The sequence below is a fragment of the Stegostoma tigrinum genome, chromosome 4, assembly GCF_030684315.1.
Source record: "Stegostoma tigrinum isolate sSteTig4 chromosome 4, sSteTig4.hap1, whole genome shotgun sequence".
In the NCBI taxonomy this organism is placed as follows: Eukaryota; Metazoa; Chordata; class Chondrichthyes; order Orectolobiformes; family Stegostomatidae; genus Stegostoma; species Stegostoma tigrinum.
In genome coordinates, this window is record NC_081357.1 from 1,277,633 (window position 1) to 1,297,569 (window position 19,937).

General features: G+C 55.7%; 1 protein-coding gene across 4 annotated transcripts in view; it reads left to right on the forward strand.

Moving 5' to 3' along the window:
• Nucleotides 1-19,937, forward strand: part of LOC125452332 (equilibrative nucleoside transporter 1-like) — a 255,065-nt gene that overhangs the window by 57,398 nt on the left and 177,730 nt on the right. The gene's annotated exons all lie outside the window — the stretch shown is intronic.

Here is a 19,937-nt window from a genome sequence, read left to right on the forward strand (position 1 = left end):
GTAACTTGGAGAGGAACTCGCAGGGGGCAGTGTTCCATGTATCTGATGCCCTTGTCCTTCTAGATGGAATTTATTGTGTAAGGACCTGTGAATTTTTGTACAATTTCTGCATCTTGTAGATGGTACACACTGCTGCTACTGAGTGTCGGTGGTGGAGGGAGTGGGATGTTTGAGGATGTGGTGCCAATCAAGCGGCTGCTTTGCCCTGGATGGGGTCAAGCTCCTTGAGTGTTGTTGGGGCTGCCCCCGTCCAGGCAAGTGGGGAGTATTCCATCACACTCCTGACTTGTGCCTTGTAGATGGTGGACAGGCTTTGGGGAGTCAGGGGGTGAGTTACTCACCGCAGGATTCCCAGTTTCTGACCTGCTCTTGTGGCCGCTGTGTTTATGTGGTGAGTTCAGTTGAGTTTCTGGTCAATGGTAGCCCCCGGGATGTTGATAGTGGGGGGATTCAGTGATGGTAACACCAGTGAGTGTCAAGGGACGGTGGTTAGGTTATCTCTTCCTGGTGATGGTTATTGCTTGGGGTTTGTGTGTGGTGCGAATGTTAATTTCCAGCTGTCAACTGAAGCCCACAAGCTGGCCAGCTGTGACTGCGTATCAGCATGGAGTGAGGAGTCCTGTGTGGTGCTGGAGTTCCATGTGGGGAAATGTAAGATGATGCATTTTGGTACATAGTGCTCAGGGAGACAGGAAAAATAACAGGTCCTAATGTAATGGAGGAGTGTGAACAGAGGGAGCTGGGCGTATCTGTGCACAGATCATTGAAGGTGGCAGGACAGGGAGGAAAGAGAGCAGTGAGAAGGAGAGAGAAAGCACACAGTGTGCCATTCCTCAGTTGGAGCAGTGAGTACAGGTCAGGCTTCCACATGATTGGAAAGTATTGGAGAGAGATCAGAGTGATTTACAGGGATGCTCCCAGCAATGAGAAACTCCAGCGATGGGACTACAGTGATCACGTTGAGACTGTCCTCAGTGGACAGAAAGGGGGCTGATGAGATTGCATGGAGGTTGTCGAAGATCTGAGAAAGGGACTGGATCAAGCAGGGAAGGAGCGTGTGTTCAATCCCATGAAAGGAGCCAGGCCTGGGGGCACAAATTAGAAGTGTTTAATAAAAGGAGCAAATGTGAGGTCCAACAGAACTCGTTCCCACAGCTCAGAGGAAGGGTCACTGGTCCAAAAAGAACAAGCACAAAGAAACCTACAGCACAGGAACAGGCCCTTCGGCCCTCCAAGCCTGCGCTGATCAAGATCCTCTGTCTAACCTGTCATCTATTTTCTAACGGTCTGTGTCCATTTGCTCCCTGCCCATCCATGTACCTGTCCAAATATATCTTAAAAGACGCTAACGTGTCTGCGTCTACCACCTCTGCTGGCAACGCATTCCAGGCGCCCACCACCCTCTGTGTAAAGAACTTTCCACGCATATCTCCCTTAAACTTTCCTCCTCTCACTTTGAACTCATGACCCCTAGTAATTGAGTCCCCCATTCTGGGAAAAAGCTTCTTGCTATCCACCCTGTCTATACCCCTCATGATTTTGTAGACCTCAATCAGGTCTCCCCTCAATCTCCATCTTTCTAATGAAAATAATCCTAATCTATTCAACCTCTCTTCATAGCTAGTGCCCTCCATACCAGGCAACATCCTGGTGAACCTCCTCTGCACCCTCTTCAAAGCATCCACATCCTTTTGGTAATGTGGCGACCAGAACTGTACACAGTATTCCAAATGTGGCCGAACCAAAGTCCTATAGAACTGCAACATGACCTGCCAACTCTTGTACTCAATACCCCGCCCAATGAAGGAAAGCATGCCGTATGCCTTCTTGACCACCCTATAGACCTGCGTTGTCACCTTCAGGGAACCATGGACCTGAACACCCAGATCTCTCTGTACATCAATTTTCCCCAGGACTTTTCCATTCACTGTATAGTTCGCCCTTGAATTTGATCTTCCAAAATGCATCACCTCGCATTTGCCTGGATTGAACTCCATCTGCCATTTATCTGCCCAACTCTCCAGTCTATCTATATTCTGCTATAATCTCTGACAGTCCCCTTCACTACCTGCTACTCCACCAATCTTAGTGTCATCAGCAAACTCGCTGATCAGACCACCTACACCTTCCTCCAGATCATTTACATATATCACAAACAACAGTGGTCCCAGCACAGATCCCTGTGGAACACCACTGGTCACAGGTCTCCAATTTGAGAAACTCCCTTCTACTACTACCCTCTGTCTCCTGTTGTCCAGCCAGTTTTTTATCCATCTCGCTAGCACACCCTGGACCCCATGTGACTTCACGTTCTCCATCAGCCTACAATGGGGAACCTTATCAAACGCCTTACTGAAGTCCATGTATATGACATCTACAGCCTTTCCCTCATCAATCAACTTTGTCATGTCCTCAAAGAATTCTATTAAGTTGGTAAGACATGACCTTCCCTGTATAAAACCATGTTGCCTATCACTGATAAGCCCATTTTCTTCCAAATGGGAATAGATCCTATCCCTCAGTATCTTCTCCAGTAGCTTCTCTACCACTGACGTCAGGCTCACCGGTCAATAATTACCTGGATTATCCCTGCTACCCTTCTTAAACCAGGGGACAACATTAGCAAGTCTCCAGTCCTCCGGGTCCTCACCCGTGTCTAAGGACACTGCAAAGATATCTGTTAGGGCCCCGGTTATTTCCTCTCTCACTTCCCTCAGAAACCTGGGATAGATCCCATCCGGACCTGGGGACTTGTCCACCTTAATGTCTTTCAGGATACCCAACACTTCCTCTCTCCTTCTGCTGACTTGACCTAGAGTAATCAAACACCTATCCCTAACCTCAACATCTGTTATCTCCTTGCTGAATACCGACGCAATGTACTTGTTAAGAATGTCACCCATTTTCTCTGACTCCTCGCATAACTTCCCTCCTTTGTCCTCGAGTGGGCCAATCTTTCTCTAGTAACCCTCTTGCTCCTTATGTATGAATAAAGGGCTTTGGGATTTGCCTTAACCCTGTTTGCTGAAAATATTTCATGACCCTTTATAGCCTTCTTAATTCCTCACTTCAGATTGGTCACACTTTCCGGATATTTTTCTCAAGCTTTGTCTGTTTTCAGTTCCCAGACCTTATGTATGCTTCCTTTTTCCTCTTTGCTAGTCTCACAATTTCACCTGTTATCCATGGTTCCCTAATCTTGCCCTCTTTATCCCTCATTTACACAAGGACATGGCTATCCTGCACTCAAATCAACCTCTCTTTTAAAGCCTCCCACGTATCAAATGCGGATTTACCCTCAAACAGCTGCTCCCAATCCACATTCCCCAGCTCCTGCCAAATCTTGCTATAGTTGGCCTTTCCCCCAATTCAGTACTCTTCCTTTAGGACCACTCTTGAGTATTCTAAAACTTACTGAATTGTGATCGCTATTCCCAAAGTAACCCTTACTGTAATTTCACCCACCAGGCCGGGCTCATTCCCCAACACCAGGTCCAGTATGGCCCCCTCCCGAGTTGGACTATTCGCACACTGCTCTAGAAAACCCTCCTGGACTCCCCGCAGGGAGTCATTAATGTATGGAGGGCGCTGCTTGGAAATGCGTGGGAGGCAGGTCCAATTGAGGCTTCAAGAGGGTATCGGCTGGTTATTTGAATAGAAACAATGTGCACTGGATGGGGAAAAGGCAGGAGATTGGCACAAGTGAAATTTCAAGAGAGTTGATGAATTCTACCTGGTCTGCTTCCGCCCAGTGACATTTCTGTCATTCTCTGCTGTCCTGTGTTTGTAAACGTTACATACGCCACTTTCAGATACTGTTTGTTGCACACAATGTTATACACAGTCTTCAGCAGTCAGTTTGCAGATGGTGCGAAAACTGGCCGGCTGTTAAATAGTGGGGAGGATCCCGTTAGATTACAGGAGGGTATAGACAGGCTGGACGGATGGGCTGATCAGTGATACATAGAATTCTGTCTAGCTAAAGGTGAGGTGATGCACTAGGGCAGGGCGAACAAAGCCTGGGAATAAGTGGGGAGCAGTAGGACCCCGGGAATCCCCGAGGATCAGAGGGACCCTGGTCCCTTAGTTAGGGGGACGGGTGGATAAAGTGGTTCAGAAGGCGGATGGGACACTTTATGAGCTGAGGCATAGAGTGTAAGAGCAGGGAAGGTTATACTGAATCTGTATAAAACATTGTCACAGGCGAGAGTATTGAGGGATGTGATAGCACTGGAGAGGGGACGGGGGAGCGGGGGAGATTTACTAGGATGTTGCTTGGGTCGGAGAGTGTCAGTTATGGAGAGAGATTGGACAGACTGGGGGTGGTTTCCTTAGAGCAGAGGAGACTGAGGTCGGGGGGGGCACGATAGAGATGTATAAAATAGTGAGGGGTGTAAACAGGGAGGACGTTTTAGCCTTGTTGGAGTGTCTGGGGGAGGGGGCAGTGCTTGATAGGAATGGGGCAGGAGGTTTCAGGGAGATGCGAGGTTAAACTTTTTCTCCCCGAGGGTGGTGTGAATCTGAAACTCCCTGCGTGTAAGGGTGGGAGAGGCAGAAACTCTCAACACACTGAAGCAGGGTTTCGATGTACATTTCTGACGCTGTAACATTCGAAGCATGGGCCAAGTGCTGGGAAGTGGGATTCGAATGGGTCCGTGATTGTTCTGACTGGCACAGGCTCACAGAACAGTCTTCCGTGCGCTGACCATCTTTACAACTCTATGCGGTTTTCTCCTCCCTGTTTCACCATGTTTGTTTATGAACATAGGAACAGGAGCGGGCCATTCAGCCCCTTAAATCTGTCCGCACAGGGAGTGTGTCCCGCTCCGGGATACTCTGTACCGCACAGGGAGTGTGTCCCGCTCTGGGATACTCTGTACCGCACAGGGACTGTGTCCCGCTCCGGGATACTCTGTACTGCACAGGGAGTGTGTCCCGCTCTGGGATACACTGCACCACACAGGGAGTGTGTCCCGCTCCGGGATACGCTGTACCACACGGGGAGTGTGTCCCGCTCTGGGATACTCTGTACCGCACAGGGAGCGTGTCCCGCTCCGGGATACTCTGTACCACACGGGGAGTGTGTCCCGCTCCGGGATACTCTGTACCACACAGGGAGTGTGTCCCACTCTGGGATACACCGTACCGCATGGGGAGTGTGTCCCGCACGGGGAGTGTGTGTCCCGCATGGGAAGTGTGTCCCGCACGGGGAGTGTTTCCTGCTCCGGGATGCACCGTACCACACAGGGAGTGTGTCCCGCTCCGGGGAGAGTGTCCCGCTCCGGGATACACCATCCCACACGGGGAGTGAGTCCCGCTCCGGGATACGCCGTACTGCACGTGGAGAGTGTCCGCTCCGGGGAGTGTGTCCCGCACGGGGAGAGTGTCCCGCTCCAGGATACACTATACCACACGGGAGGTGAGTCCCACTCTGGGAGAGTGTGTCCCACTCCGGGAGAGCGTCCCGCTCTGGCAGAGTGTCCTGCTCTGGGGAGAGTGTGCCGCTCCGGGATACACCGCACCCCACGGGGAGAGTGTCCCGCTCCGGGATACACCGTACCCCACGGGGAGAGTGTCCCGCTCTGGGATACACCGTACTCCACGGGGAGAGTGTCCCGCTCCGGGATACACCGTACCCCACGGGGAGAGTGTCCCGCTCCGGGATACACCGTACCCCACGGGGAGAGTGTCCCGCTCCGGGATACACCGTACCCCACGGGGAGAGTGTCCCGCTCCGGGATACACCGTACCCCACGGGGAGAGTGTCCCGCTGTGGGATACACCGTACCCCACGGGGAGAGTGTCCCACTCCGGGATACACCGTACCCCACGGGGAGAGTGTCCCGCTGTGGGATACACCGTACCCCACAGGGAGTGAGTCCCGCTCTGGGATACACCGTACCCCACAGGGAGAGTGTCCCGCTGTGGGATACACCGTACCCCACGGGGAGAGTGTCCCGCTCCGGGATACACCGTACCCCACGGGGAGAGTGTCCCGCTCCGGGATACACCGTACCCCACGGGGAGAGTGTCCCGCTCCGGGATACACCGTACCCCACGGGGAGAGTGTCCCGCTGTAGGATACACCGTACCCCACGGGGAGAGTGTCCCGCTCTGGGATACACCGTACCCCAGGGGGAGAGTGTCCCGCTCTGGGATACACCGTACCCCACGGGGAGAGTGTCCCGCTCTGGGATACACCGTACTCCACGGGGAGAGTGTCCCGCTCCGGGATACACCGTACCCCACGGGGAGAGTGTCCCGCTCCGGGATACACCGTACCCCACGGGGAGAGTGTCCCGCTCCGGGATACACCGTACCCCACGGGGAGAGTGTCCCGCTCCGGGATACACCGTACCCCACGGGGAGAGTGTCCCGCTCCGGGATACACCGTACCCCACGGGGAGAGTGTCCCGCTCCGGGATACACCGTACCCCACGGGGAGAGTGTCCCACTCCGGGATACACCGTACCCCACGGGGAGAGCGTCCCGCTCCGGGATACACCGTACCCCACGGGGAGAGTGTCCCGCTGTGGGATACACCGTACCCCACAGGGAGTGAGTCCCGCTCTGGGATACACCGTACCCCACAGGGAGAGTGTCCCGCTGTGGGATACACCGTACCCCACAGGGAGAGTGTCCCGCTCCGGGATACACCGTACCCCACGGGGAGAGTGTCCCGCTCTGGGATACACCGTACCCCACAGGGAGAGTGTCCCGCTCCGGGATACACCGTACCCCACAGGGAGAGTGTCCCGCTCTGGGATACACCGTACCCCACAGGGAGAGTGTCCCGCTGTGGGATACACCGTACCCCACGGGGAGAGTGTCCCGCTCCGGGATACACCGTACCCCACGGGGAGAGTGTCCCGCTCCGGGATACACCGTACCCCACGGGGAGAGTGTCCCGCTCCGGGATACACCGTACCCCACAGGGAGAGTGTCCCGCTCCGGGATACACCGTGCCCCACGGGGAGAGTGTCCCGCTCCGGGATACACCGTACCCCACGGGGAGAGTGTCCCGCTCCGGGATACACCGTGCCCCACGGGGAGAGTGTCCCGCTCCGGGATACACCGTACCCCACGGGGAGAGTGTCCCGCTGTGGGATACACCGTACCCCACGGGGAGAGTGTCCCGCTCCGGGATACACCGTACTCCACGGGGAGAGTGTCCCGCTCCGGGATACACCGTACCCCACGGGGAGAGTTTCCCGCTCCGGGATACACCGTACCCCACGGGGAGAGTGTCCCGCTGTGGGATACACCGTACCCCACGGGGAGAGTGTCCCGCTCCGGGATACACCGTACCCCACGGGGAGAGTGTCCCGCTCTGGGATACACCGTACCCCACGGGGAGAGTGTCCCGCTCCGGGATACACCGTACCCCACGGGGAGAGTGTCCCGCTCTGGGATACACCGTACCCCACGGGGAGAGTGTCCCGCTCCGGGATACACCGTACCCCACGGGGAGAGTGTCCCGCTGTGGGATACACCGTACCCCACGGGGAGAGTGTCCCGCTCCGGGATACACCGTACCCCACGGGGAGAGTGTCCCGCTCCGGGATACACCGTACCCCACGGGGAGAGTGTCCCGCTCCGGGATACACCGTACCCCACGGGGAGAGTGTCCCGCTCCGGGATACACCGTACCCCACGGGGAGAGTGTCCCGCTCCGGGATACACCGTACCCCACGGGGAGAGTGTCCCGCTGTGGGATACACCGTACCCCACGGGGAGAGTGTCCCGCTCCGGGATACACCGTACCCCACGGGGAGAGTGTCCCGCTCCGGGATACACCGTACCCCACGGGGAGAGTGTCCCGCTCCGGGATACACCGTACCCCACGGGGAGAGTGTCCCGCTCCGGGATACACCGTACCCCACGGGGAGAGTGTCCCGCTCCGGGATACACCGTACCCCACGGGGAGAGCGTCCCGCTCCGGGATACACCGTACCCCACTGGGAGAGCGTCCCGCTCCGGGATACACCGTACCCCACGGGGAGAGCGTCCCGCTCCGGGATACACCGTACCCCACGGGGAGAGCGTCCCGCTCCGGGATACACCGTACCCCACGGGGAGAGCGTCCCGCTCCGGGATACACCGTACCCCACGGGGAGAGCGTCCCGCTCCGGGATACACCGTACCCCACGGGGAGAGCGTCCCGCTCCGGGATACACCGTACCCCACGGGGAGAGCGTCCCGCTCCGGGATACACCGTACCCCACGGGGAGAGCGTCCCGCTCCGGGATACACCGTACCCCACGGGGAGAGCGTCCCGCTCCGGGATACACCGTACCCCACGGGGAGAGCGTCCCGCTCCGGGATACACCGTACCCCACGGGGAGAGCGTCCCGCTCCGGGATACACCGTACCCCACGGGGAGAGCGTCCCGCTCCGGGATACACCGTACCCCACGGGGAGAGCGTCCCGCTCCGGGATACACCGTACCCCACGGGGAGAGCGTCCCGCTCCGGGATACACCGTACCCCACGGGGAGAGCGTCCCGCTCCGGGATACACCGTACCCCACGGGGAGAGCGTCCCGCTCCGGGATACACCGTACCCCACGGGGAGAGCGTCCCGCTCCGGGATACACCGTACCCCACGGGGAGAGCGTCCCGCTCCGGGATACACCGTACCCCACGGGGAGAGCGTCCCGCTCCGGGATACACCGTACCCCACGGGGAGAGCGTCCCGCTCCGGGATACACCGTACCCCACGGGGAGAGCGTCCCGCTCTGGGATACACCGTACCCCACGGGGAGAGTGTCCCGCTCTGGGATACACCGTACCCGAGCTGGCACAGTACAGACTGGTGCAGAATCTCAGTTGAACTCCCGTGCCATTTCCTGGTTGGCCGTAACCCTTTCCCCAGAGCCCGGTTGAATCCAGCCGGCCTGTGTGCGCTCTCTGAGAGACCTCTTTGTATTATCGCACCTTCGCTGCTTCCACATCTTCCCGAAAGCTCCCACAGCAAAGCGTTTATCCCACTCTGTTCTGAACGATTCTGTTGATGATGATGTTCCTGACAAACCACGTCTCAGAGCCCCCTCACACACAGCGAACAAACCCTGACTCATCTTGTCTCTGCTTTCTTTGATAACGTTCCAACGAATCGGAAATTCCGGGCTCCTGCTGAGTACCGGCCCAGCCAGCAGCCCCATGGCCCATGAACAGTGAAAGAAAACTGAGGGTATTTGGGTGCAGTGTCAGAAGCTTGGCTAATTATCCTGGATTCCGGCATCGTTATCCCAGTCACATCCGATATAGCTCTCCGTTATCGTAAATGACTGAGGTCTACAAAATCATGAGGGGTATGGACAGGGTGGATAGCAAGAAGCTTTTTCCCAGAGTGGGGGACTCAATTACTCGGGGTCATGAGTTCAAAGTGAGAGGAGGAAAGTTTAAGGGAGATATGCGTGGAAAGTTCTTTACGCAGAGGGTGGTGGGCACCTGGAACGCGTTGCCAGCGGAGGTGGTAGACGCAGACACGTTAGCGTCTTTTAAGATATATCTGGACAGGTACATGGATGGGCAGGGAGCAAATGGACACAGGCCGTTAGAAAATAGATGACAGGTTAGACAGAGGATCTTGATTGGCGCAGGCTTGGAGGGCCGAAGGGCCTGTTCCTGTGCTGTAGGTTTCTTTGTTGCTTTGTTGTTTGTTTTTTAAAGGGTAACATTGTCACTCAGAGGATGGTGTGTGTATGGAACGAGCTGCCCGAGGAAGTGGTGGGGGCTGGTACAGTTACACCACTTAAAAGGAACCTGGATGGGGACATGAACAGGAAAAGTTTACAGGGAAATTGGCCAATTGCTGGCAAATGGGGCTGGATTAAATTAGGATACCTGGTCGGCATGGATGCACTGGACTGAAGGGTCAGTTTCGGTGCTGTACTACTCCATGACTGTGTGAGGAGAGACTGAGTCAGTCAGGAAAATGATCATTGCAGTTTGGAAAAATGGGGATACTGGAGACGTTAAACACAGGCAGGACGTTCCCAGTGACTGAGAAATCCAGAAATTGGGGGTCACAGCCTGAGACTACAAGATAGATAACACTCCCACACACACACTGACTCTCACTGGGGTACAGTCCCACACACACACTGACTCTCACTGGGGTACAGTCCCACACACACACACTGACTCTCACTGGGGTACACTCCCACACACACACTGACTCTCACTGGGGTTCACTCCCACACACACACTGACTCTCACTGGGGTACAGTCCCATACACACACTGACTCTCACTGGGGTACACTCCCACACACACACTGACTCTCACCGGGGTACAGTCCCACACACACACTGACTCTCACTGGGGTACACTCCCACACACCCACTGACTCTCACTGGGTTACACTCCCACACACACTGACTCTCACTGGGGTACACTCCCACACACACACTGACTCTCACTGGGGTACAGTCCCACACACACACTGACTCTCACTGGGGTACAATCCCACACACACTGACTCTCACTGGGGTACACTCCCACACACACACTGACTCTCACTGGGGTACAGTCCCACACACACACTGACTCTCACTGGGGTACAGTCCCACACACACACTGACTCTCACTGAGTCACAGCCCCACACACACACTGACTCTCACTGGGGTACAGTCCCACACACACACTGACTCTCACTGGGGTACACTTCCACACACACACACACTGACTCTCACTGGGGTACAGTCCCACACACACACTGACTCTCACTGTGGTACAGTCCCACACACACACTGACTCTCACTGGGGTACACTCCCACACACACACACTGACTCTCACTGCGGTACAGTCCCACACACACACTGACTCTCACTGGGGTACACTCCCACACACACACTGACTCTCACCGGGGTACAGTCCCACACACACACTGACTCTCACTGTGGTACAGTCCCACACACACACTGACTCTCACTGGGGTACACTCCCACACACCCACTGACTCTCACTGGGTTACACTCCCACACACACTGACTCTCACTGGGGTACACTCCCACACACACACTGACTCTCACTGGGGTACAGTCCCACACACACACTGACTCTCACTGGGGTACAGTCCCACACACACACACTGACTCTCACTGGGGTACAGTCCCACACACATACTGACTCTCACTGGGGTACACTCCCACACACACACTGACTCTCACTGGGGTACAGTCCCACACACACACACTGACTCTCACTGGGGTACACTCCCACACACACACTGAATCTCACTGGGGTACAGTCCCACACACACACTGACTCTCACTGGGGTACACTCCCACACACTCACTGACTCTCACTGGGGTACACTCCCACACACACACTGACTCTCACTGGGTTACACTCCCACACACACACACTGACTCTCACTGGGGTACAGTCCCACACACACTGACTCTCACTGGGATACAGTCCCACACACACACACTGACTCTCACTGGGGTTCACTCCCACACACACACTGACTCTCACTGGGGTACAGTCCCACACACACACACTGACTCTCACTGGGGTACAGTCCCACACATACACACTGACTCTCACTGGGGTACAGTCCCACACACACACTGACTCTCACTGGGGTACACTCCCACACACACACTGACTCACACTGGGGTACACTCCCACACACACACACTGACTCTCACTGGGGTACAGTCCCACACACACACACTGACTCTCACTGGGGTACAGTCCCACATACACACTGACTCTCACTGGGGTACAGTCCCACACACACTGACTCTCACTGGGGTACAGTCCCACACACACACTGACTCTCACTGGGGTACACTCCCACACACACTGACTCTCACTGGGGTACAGTCCCACACACACACTGACTCTCACTGGGGTACACTCCCACACACACACTGACTCTCACTGGGGTACAGTCCCACACACACACTGACTCTCACTGGGGTACACTCCCACACACACACACTGACTCTCACTGCGGTACAGTCCCACACACACACTGACTCTCACTGGGGTACACTCCCACACACACACTGACTCTCACTGGGGTACACTCCCACACACACTCACACACTGACTCTCCCTGGGGTACAGTCCCACACACACACTGACTCTCACTGGGGTACAGTCCCACACACACACTGACTCTCACTGGGGTACAGTCCCACACACACACACTGACTCTCACTGGGGTACAGTCCCACACACACTCACTGACTCTCACTGGGGTACACTCCCACACACACTCACACACTGACTCTCCCTGGGGTACAGTCCCACACACACACTGACACTCACTGGGGTACAGTCCCACACACACACTGACTCTCACTGGGGTACAGTCCCACACACACACTGACTCTCACTGGGATACACTCCCACACACAGACACTGACTCTCACTGGGGTACAGTCCCACACACACACTGACTCTCACTGGGGTACACTCCCACACACACACTGACTCTCACTGGGGTACAGTCTCACACACACACTGACTGTCGCTGGGGTACACTCCCACTCACACACTGACTCTTACTGGGGTATAGTCCCACACACACACTGACTCTCACTGGGGTACACTCCCACACACACACTGACTGTCACTAGGGTACAGTCCCACACACACACTGACTCTCACTGGGGTACAGTCCCACACACACACTGACTCTCACTGGGGTACACTCCGCCACACACACTGAATCTCACTGGAGTACAGTCCCACACACACTGACTCTCACTGGGGTACAGACCCACACACACACTGACTCTCACTGGGGTACACTCCCACACACACACACTGACTCTCACTGGGGTACAGTCCCACACACACACTGACTCTCACTGGGGTACAGTCCCACAAAAACAATGACTCTCACTGGGGTACGGTCCCACACACACACTGACTCTTACTGGGGTACAGTGCCACACACACAGACCGACTCTCACTGGGGTACAGTCCCACACACACACTGACTCTCCCTGGGGTACACTCCCACACACACACTGACTCTCACTGGGGTACAGTCCCACACACACTGACTCTCACTGGGGTACAGTCCCACACACACACACTGACTCTCACTGGGGTACACTCCCACACACACACTGACTCTCACTGGGGTACACTCCCACACACACTCACACACTGACTCTCCCTGGGGTACAGTCCCACACACACACTGACTCTCCCTGGGGTACAGTCCCACACACACACTGACTCTCACTGGGGTACAGTCCCACACACACTCACACACTGACTCTCCCTGGGGTACAGTCCCACACACACACTGACACTCACTGGGGTACAGTCCCACACACACACTGACTCTCACTGGGGTACACTCCCACACACACACTGACTCTCACTGGGATACACTCCCACACACAGACACTGACTCTCACTGGGGTACAGTCCCACACACACACTGACTCTCACTGGGGTACACTCCCACACACACACTGACTCTCACTGGGGTACAGTCTCACACACACACTGACTGTCGCTGGGGTACACTCCCACACACACACTGACTCTCACTGGGGTACACTCCGCCACACACACTGACTCTCACTGGGGTACAGTCCCACACACACACTGACTCTCACTGGGATACACTCCCACACACAGACACTGACTCTCACTGGGGTACAGTCCCACACACACACTGACTCTCACTGGGGTACAGTCCCACACACACACTGACTCTCACTGGGGTACAGACCCACACACACACTGACTCTCACTGGGGTACACTCCCACACACACACACTGACTCTCACTGGGGTACAGTCCCACACACACACTGACTCTCACTGGGGTACAGTCCCACAAAAACAATGACTCTCACTGGGGTACGGTCCCACACACACACTGACTCTTACTGGGGTACAGTCCCACACACACAGACCGACTCTCACTGGGGAACACTCCCACACACACACTGACTCTTACTGGGGTACAGTCCCACACACACAGACCGACTCTCACTGGGGTACAGTCCCACACACACACTGACTCTCCCTGGGGTACACTCCCACACACACACTGACTCTCACTGGGGTACAGTCCCACACACACTGACTCTCACTGGGGTACAGTCCCACACACACACACTGACTCTCACTGGGGTACAGTCCCACACACACACTGACTCTCACTGGGGTACAGTCCCACACACACACACTGACTCTCACTGGGGTACAGTCCCACACACACACTGATTCTCACTGGGGTACACTCCCACACACACATTGACTCTCACTGGGGTACACTCCCACACACACACTGACTCTCACTGGGGAACACTCCCACACACACACTGACTCTCACTGGAGTACAGTCCCACACAGACACACACTGATTCTCACTGGGGTACATGCCCACACACACACTGACTCTCACTGGGGTACACTCCCACACACACACTGACTCTCACTGGGGTACAGCCCCAAACACACTGACTCTCACTGGGGTACAATCCCACACACACACTGAATCTCGCTGGGGTACACTCCCCCACACACACACTGACTCTCACTGGGGTACACTCCCCCACACACACACTGAATCTCGCTGGGGTACAGTCCCACACACACATTGACTCTCACTGGGGTACACTCCCACACACACACTGCCTCTCACTGGGGTACACGCTCACACACACACTGACTCACACTGGGGTACAGTCCCAGACACACACTGACTCTTACTGGGGTACAGTCCCACACACACTGACTCTCACTGGGGTACAGTACCACACACACACTGACTCTCACTGGGGTACAGTCTCACACACACACTGACTGTCGCTGGGGTACACTCCCACACACACACTGACTCTCACTGGGGTACACTCCGCCACACACACTGAATCTCACTGGAGTACAGTCCCACACACACACACACACTGACTCTCACTGGGGTACAGACCCACACACACACTGACTCTCACTGGGGAACACTCCCACACACACACTGACTCTCCCTGGGGTACAGTCTCACACACACACTGACTCTCACTGGGGTACACTCACAAACACACACTGACACTCACTGGGGTACAGTCCCACACACACTGACTCTCACTGGGGTACAGTCCCATACACATTGACTCTCACTGGGGTACACGCCCACACACACACTGACTCTCACTGGGGTACAGTCCCACACACACACTGACTCTCACTGGGGTACACTCCCACACACACACTGACTCTCACTGGGGTACACTCCCACACACACACTGACTCTCACTGGGGTACAGTCTCACACACACACTGACTGTCGCTGGGGTACACTCCCACACACACACTGACTCTCACTGGGGTACACTCCGCCACACACACTGAATCTCACTGGAGTACAGTCCCACACACACTGACTCTCACTGGGGTACAGACCCACACACACACTGACTCTCACTGGGGTACACTCCCACACACACACACTGACTCTCACTGGGGTACAGTCCCACACACACACTGACTCTCACTGGGGTACAGTCCCACAAAAACAATGACTCTCACTGGGGTACGGTCCCACACACACACTGACTCTTACTGGGGTACAGTCCCACACACACAGACCGACTCTCACTGGGGAACACTCCCACACACACACTGACTCTTACTGGGGTACAGTGCCACACACACAGACCGACTCTCACTGGGGTACAGTCCCACACACACACTGACTCTCCCTGGGGTACACTCCCACACACACACTGACTCTCACTGGGGTACAGTCCCACACACACTGACTCTCACTGGGGTACAGTCCCACACACACACACTGACTCTCACTGGGGTACACTCCCACACACACACTGACTCTCACTGGGGTACACTCCCACACACACTCACACACTGACTCTCCCTGGGGTACAGTCCCACACACACACTGACTCTCCCTGGGGTACAGTCCCACACACACACTGACTCTCACTGGGGTACAGTCCCACACACACACTGACTCTCACTGGGGTACAGCCCCACACACACTGACTCTCACTGGGGTACAATCCCACACACACACTGAATCTCGCTGGGGTACACTCCCCCACACACACACTGACTCTCACTGGGGTACACTCCCCCACACACACACTGAATCTCGCTGGGGTACAGTCCCACACACACATTGACTCTCACTGGGGTACACTCCCACACACACACTGCCTCTCACTGGGGTACACGCTCACACACACACTGACTCACACTGGGGTACAGTCCCAGACACACACTGACTCTTACTGGGGTACAGTCCCACACACACTGACTCTCACTGGGGTACAGTACCACACACACACTGACTCTCACTGGGGTACAGTCTCACACACACACTGACTGTCGCTGGGGTACACTCCCACACACACACTGACTCTCACTGGGGTACACTCCGCCACACACACTGAATCTCACTGGAGTACAGTCCCACACACACACACACACTGACTCTCACTGGGGTACAGACCCACACACACACTGACTCTCACTGGGGAACACTCCCACACACACACTGACTCTCCCTGGGGTACAGTCTCACACACACACTGACTCTCACTGGGGTACACTCACAAACACACACTGACACTCACTGGGGTACAGTCCCACACACACTGACTCTCACTGGGGTACAGTCCCATACACATTGACTCTCACTGGGGTACACGCCCACACACACACTGACTCTCACTGGGGTACAGTCCCACACACACACTGACTCTCACTGGGGTACACTCCCACACACACACTGACTCTCACTGGGGTACACTCCCACACACACACTGACTCTCACTGGGGTACAGTCTCACACACACACTGACTGTCGCTGGGGTACACTCCCACACACACACTGACTCTCACTGGGGTACACTCCGCCACACACACTGAATCTCACTGGAGTACAGTCCCACACACACTGACTCTCACTGGGGTACAGACCCACACACACACTGACTCTCACTGGGGTACACTCCCACACACACACACTGACTCTCACTGGGGTACAGTCCCACACACACACTGACTCTCACTGGGGTACAGTCCCACAAAAACAATGACTCTCACTGGGGTACGGTCCCACACACACACTGACTCTTACTGGGGTACAGTCCCACACACACAGACCGACTCTCACTGGGGAACACTCCCACACACACACTGACTCTTACTGGGGTACAGTGCCACACACACAGACCGACTCTCACTGGGGTACAGTCCCACACACACACTGACTCTCCCTGGGGTACACTCCCACACACACACTGACTCTCACTGGGGTACAGTCCCACACACACTGACTCTCACTGGGGTACAGTCCCACACACACACACTGACTCTCACTGGGGTACACTCCCACACACACACTGACTCTCACTGGGGTACACTCCCACACACACTCACACACTGACTCTCCCTGGGGTACAGTCCCACACACACACTGACTCTCCCTGGGGTACAGTCCCACACACACACTGACTCTCACTGGGGTACAGTCCCACACACACACTGACTCTCACTGGGGTACAGCCCCACACACACACACTGACTCTCACTGGGGTACAGTCCCACACACACACACTGACTCTCACTGGGGTACACTCCCACACACACTCACACACTGACTCTCCCTGGGGTACAGTCCCACACACACACTGACACTCACTGGGGTACAGTCCCACACACACACTGACTCTCACTGGGGTACACTCCCACACACACACTGACTCTCACTGGGATACACTCCCACACACAGACACTGACTCACTGGGGTACAGTCCCACACACACACTGACTCTCACTGGGGTACACTCCCACACACACACTGACTCTCACTGGGGTACAGTCTCACACACACACTGACTGTCGCTGGGGTACACTCCCACACACACACTGACTCTCACTGTGGTACACTCCGCCACACACACTGACTCTCACTGGGGTACAGTCCCACACACACACTGACTCTCACTGGGATACACTCCCACACACAGACACTGACTCTCACTGGGGTACAGTCCCACACACACACTGACTCTCACTGGGGTACAGTCCCACACACACACTGACTCTCACTGGGGTACAGACCCACACACACACTGACTCTCACTGGGGTACACTCCCACACACACACACTGACTCTCACTGGGGTACAGTCCCACACACACACTGACTCTCACTGGGGTACAGTCCCACAAAAACAATGACTCTCACTGGGGTACGGTCCCACACACACACTGACTCTTACTGGGGTACAGTCCCACACACACAGACCGACTCTCACTGGGGAACACTCCCACACACACACTGACTCTTACTGGGGTACAGTCCCACACACACAGACCGACTCTCACTGGGGTACAGTCCCACACACACACTGACTCTCCCTGGGGTACACTCCCACACACACACTGACTCTCACTGGGGTACAGTCCCACACACACTGACTCTCACTGGGGTACAGTCCCACACACACACACTGACTCTCACTGGGGTACAGTCCCACACACACACTGACTCTCACTGGGGTACAGTCCCACACACACACACTGACTCTCACTGGGGTACAGTCCCACACACACACTGATTCTCACTGGGGTACACTCCCACACACATATTGACTCTCACTGGGGTACACTCCCACACACACACTGACTCTCACTGGGGAACACTCCCACACACACACTGACTCTCACTGGAGTACAGTCCCACACAGACACACACTGATTCTCACTGGGGTACATGCCCACACACACACTGACTCTCACTGGGGTACACTCCCACACACACACTGACTCTCACTGGGGTACAGCCCCAAACACACTGACTCTCACTGGGGTACAATCCCACACACACACTGAATCTCGCTGGGGTACACTCCCCCACACACACACTGACTCTCACTGGGGTACACTCCCCCACACACACACTGAATCTCGCTGGGGTACAGTCCCACACACACATTGACTCTCACTGGGGTACACTCCCACACACACACTGCCTCTCACTGGGGTACACGCTCACACACACACTGACTCACACTGGGGTACAGTCCCAGACACACACTGACTCTTACTGGGGTACAGTCCCACACACACTGACTCTCACTGGGGTACAGTACCACACACACACTGACTCTCACTGGGGTACAGTCTCACACACACACTGACTGTCGCTGGGGTACACTCCCACACACACACTGACTCTCACTGGGGTACACTCCGCCACACACACTGAATCTCACTGGAGTACAGTCCCACACACACACACACACTGACTCTCACTGGGGTACAGACCCACACACACACTGACTCTCACTGGGGAACACTCCCACACACACACTGACTCTCCCTGGGGTACAGTCTCACACACACACTGACTCTCACTGGGGTACACTCACAAACACACACTGACACTCACTGGGGTACAGTCCCACACACACTGACTCTCACTGGGGTACAGTCCCATACACATTGACTCTCACTGGGGTACACGCCCACACACACACTGATTCTCACTGGGGTACAGTCCCACACACACACTGACTCTCACTGGGGTACACTCCCACACACACACTGACTCTCACTGGGGTACAGTCTCACACACACACTGACTGTCGCTGGGATACACTCCCACACACACACTGACTCTCACTGGGGTACACTCCCACACACACACTGACTCTCACTGGGGTACACTCCCACACACACACTGACTCTCACTGGGGTACAGTCTCACACACACACTGACTGTCGCTGGGGTACACTCCCACACACACACTGACTCTCACTGGGGTACACTCCGCCACACACACTGAATCTCACTGGAGTACAGTCCCACACACACTGACTCTCACTGGGGTACAGACCCACACACACACTGACTCTCACTGGGGTACACTCCCACACACACACACTGACTCTCACTGGGGTACAGTCCCACA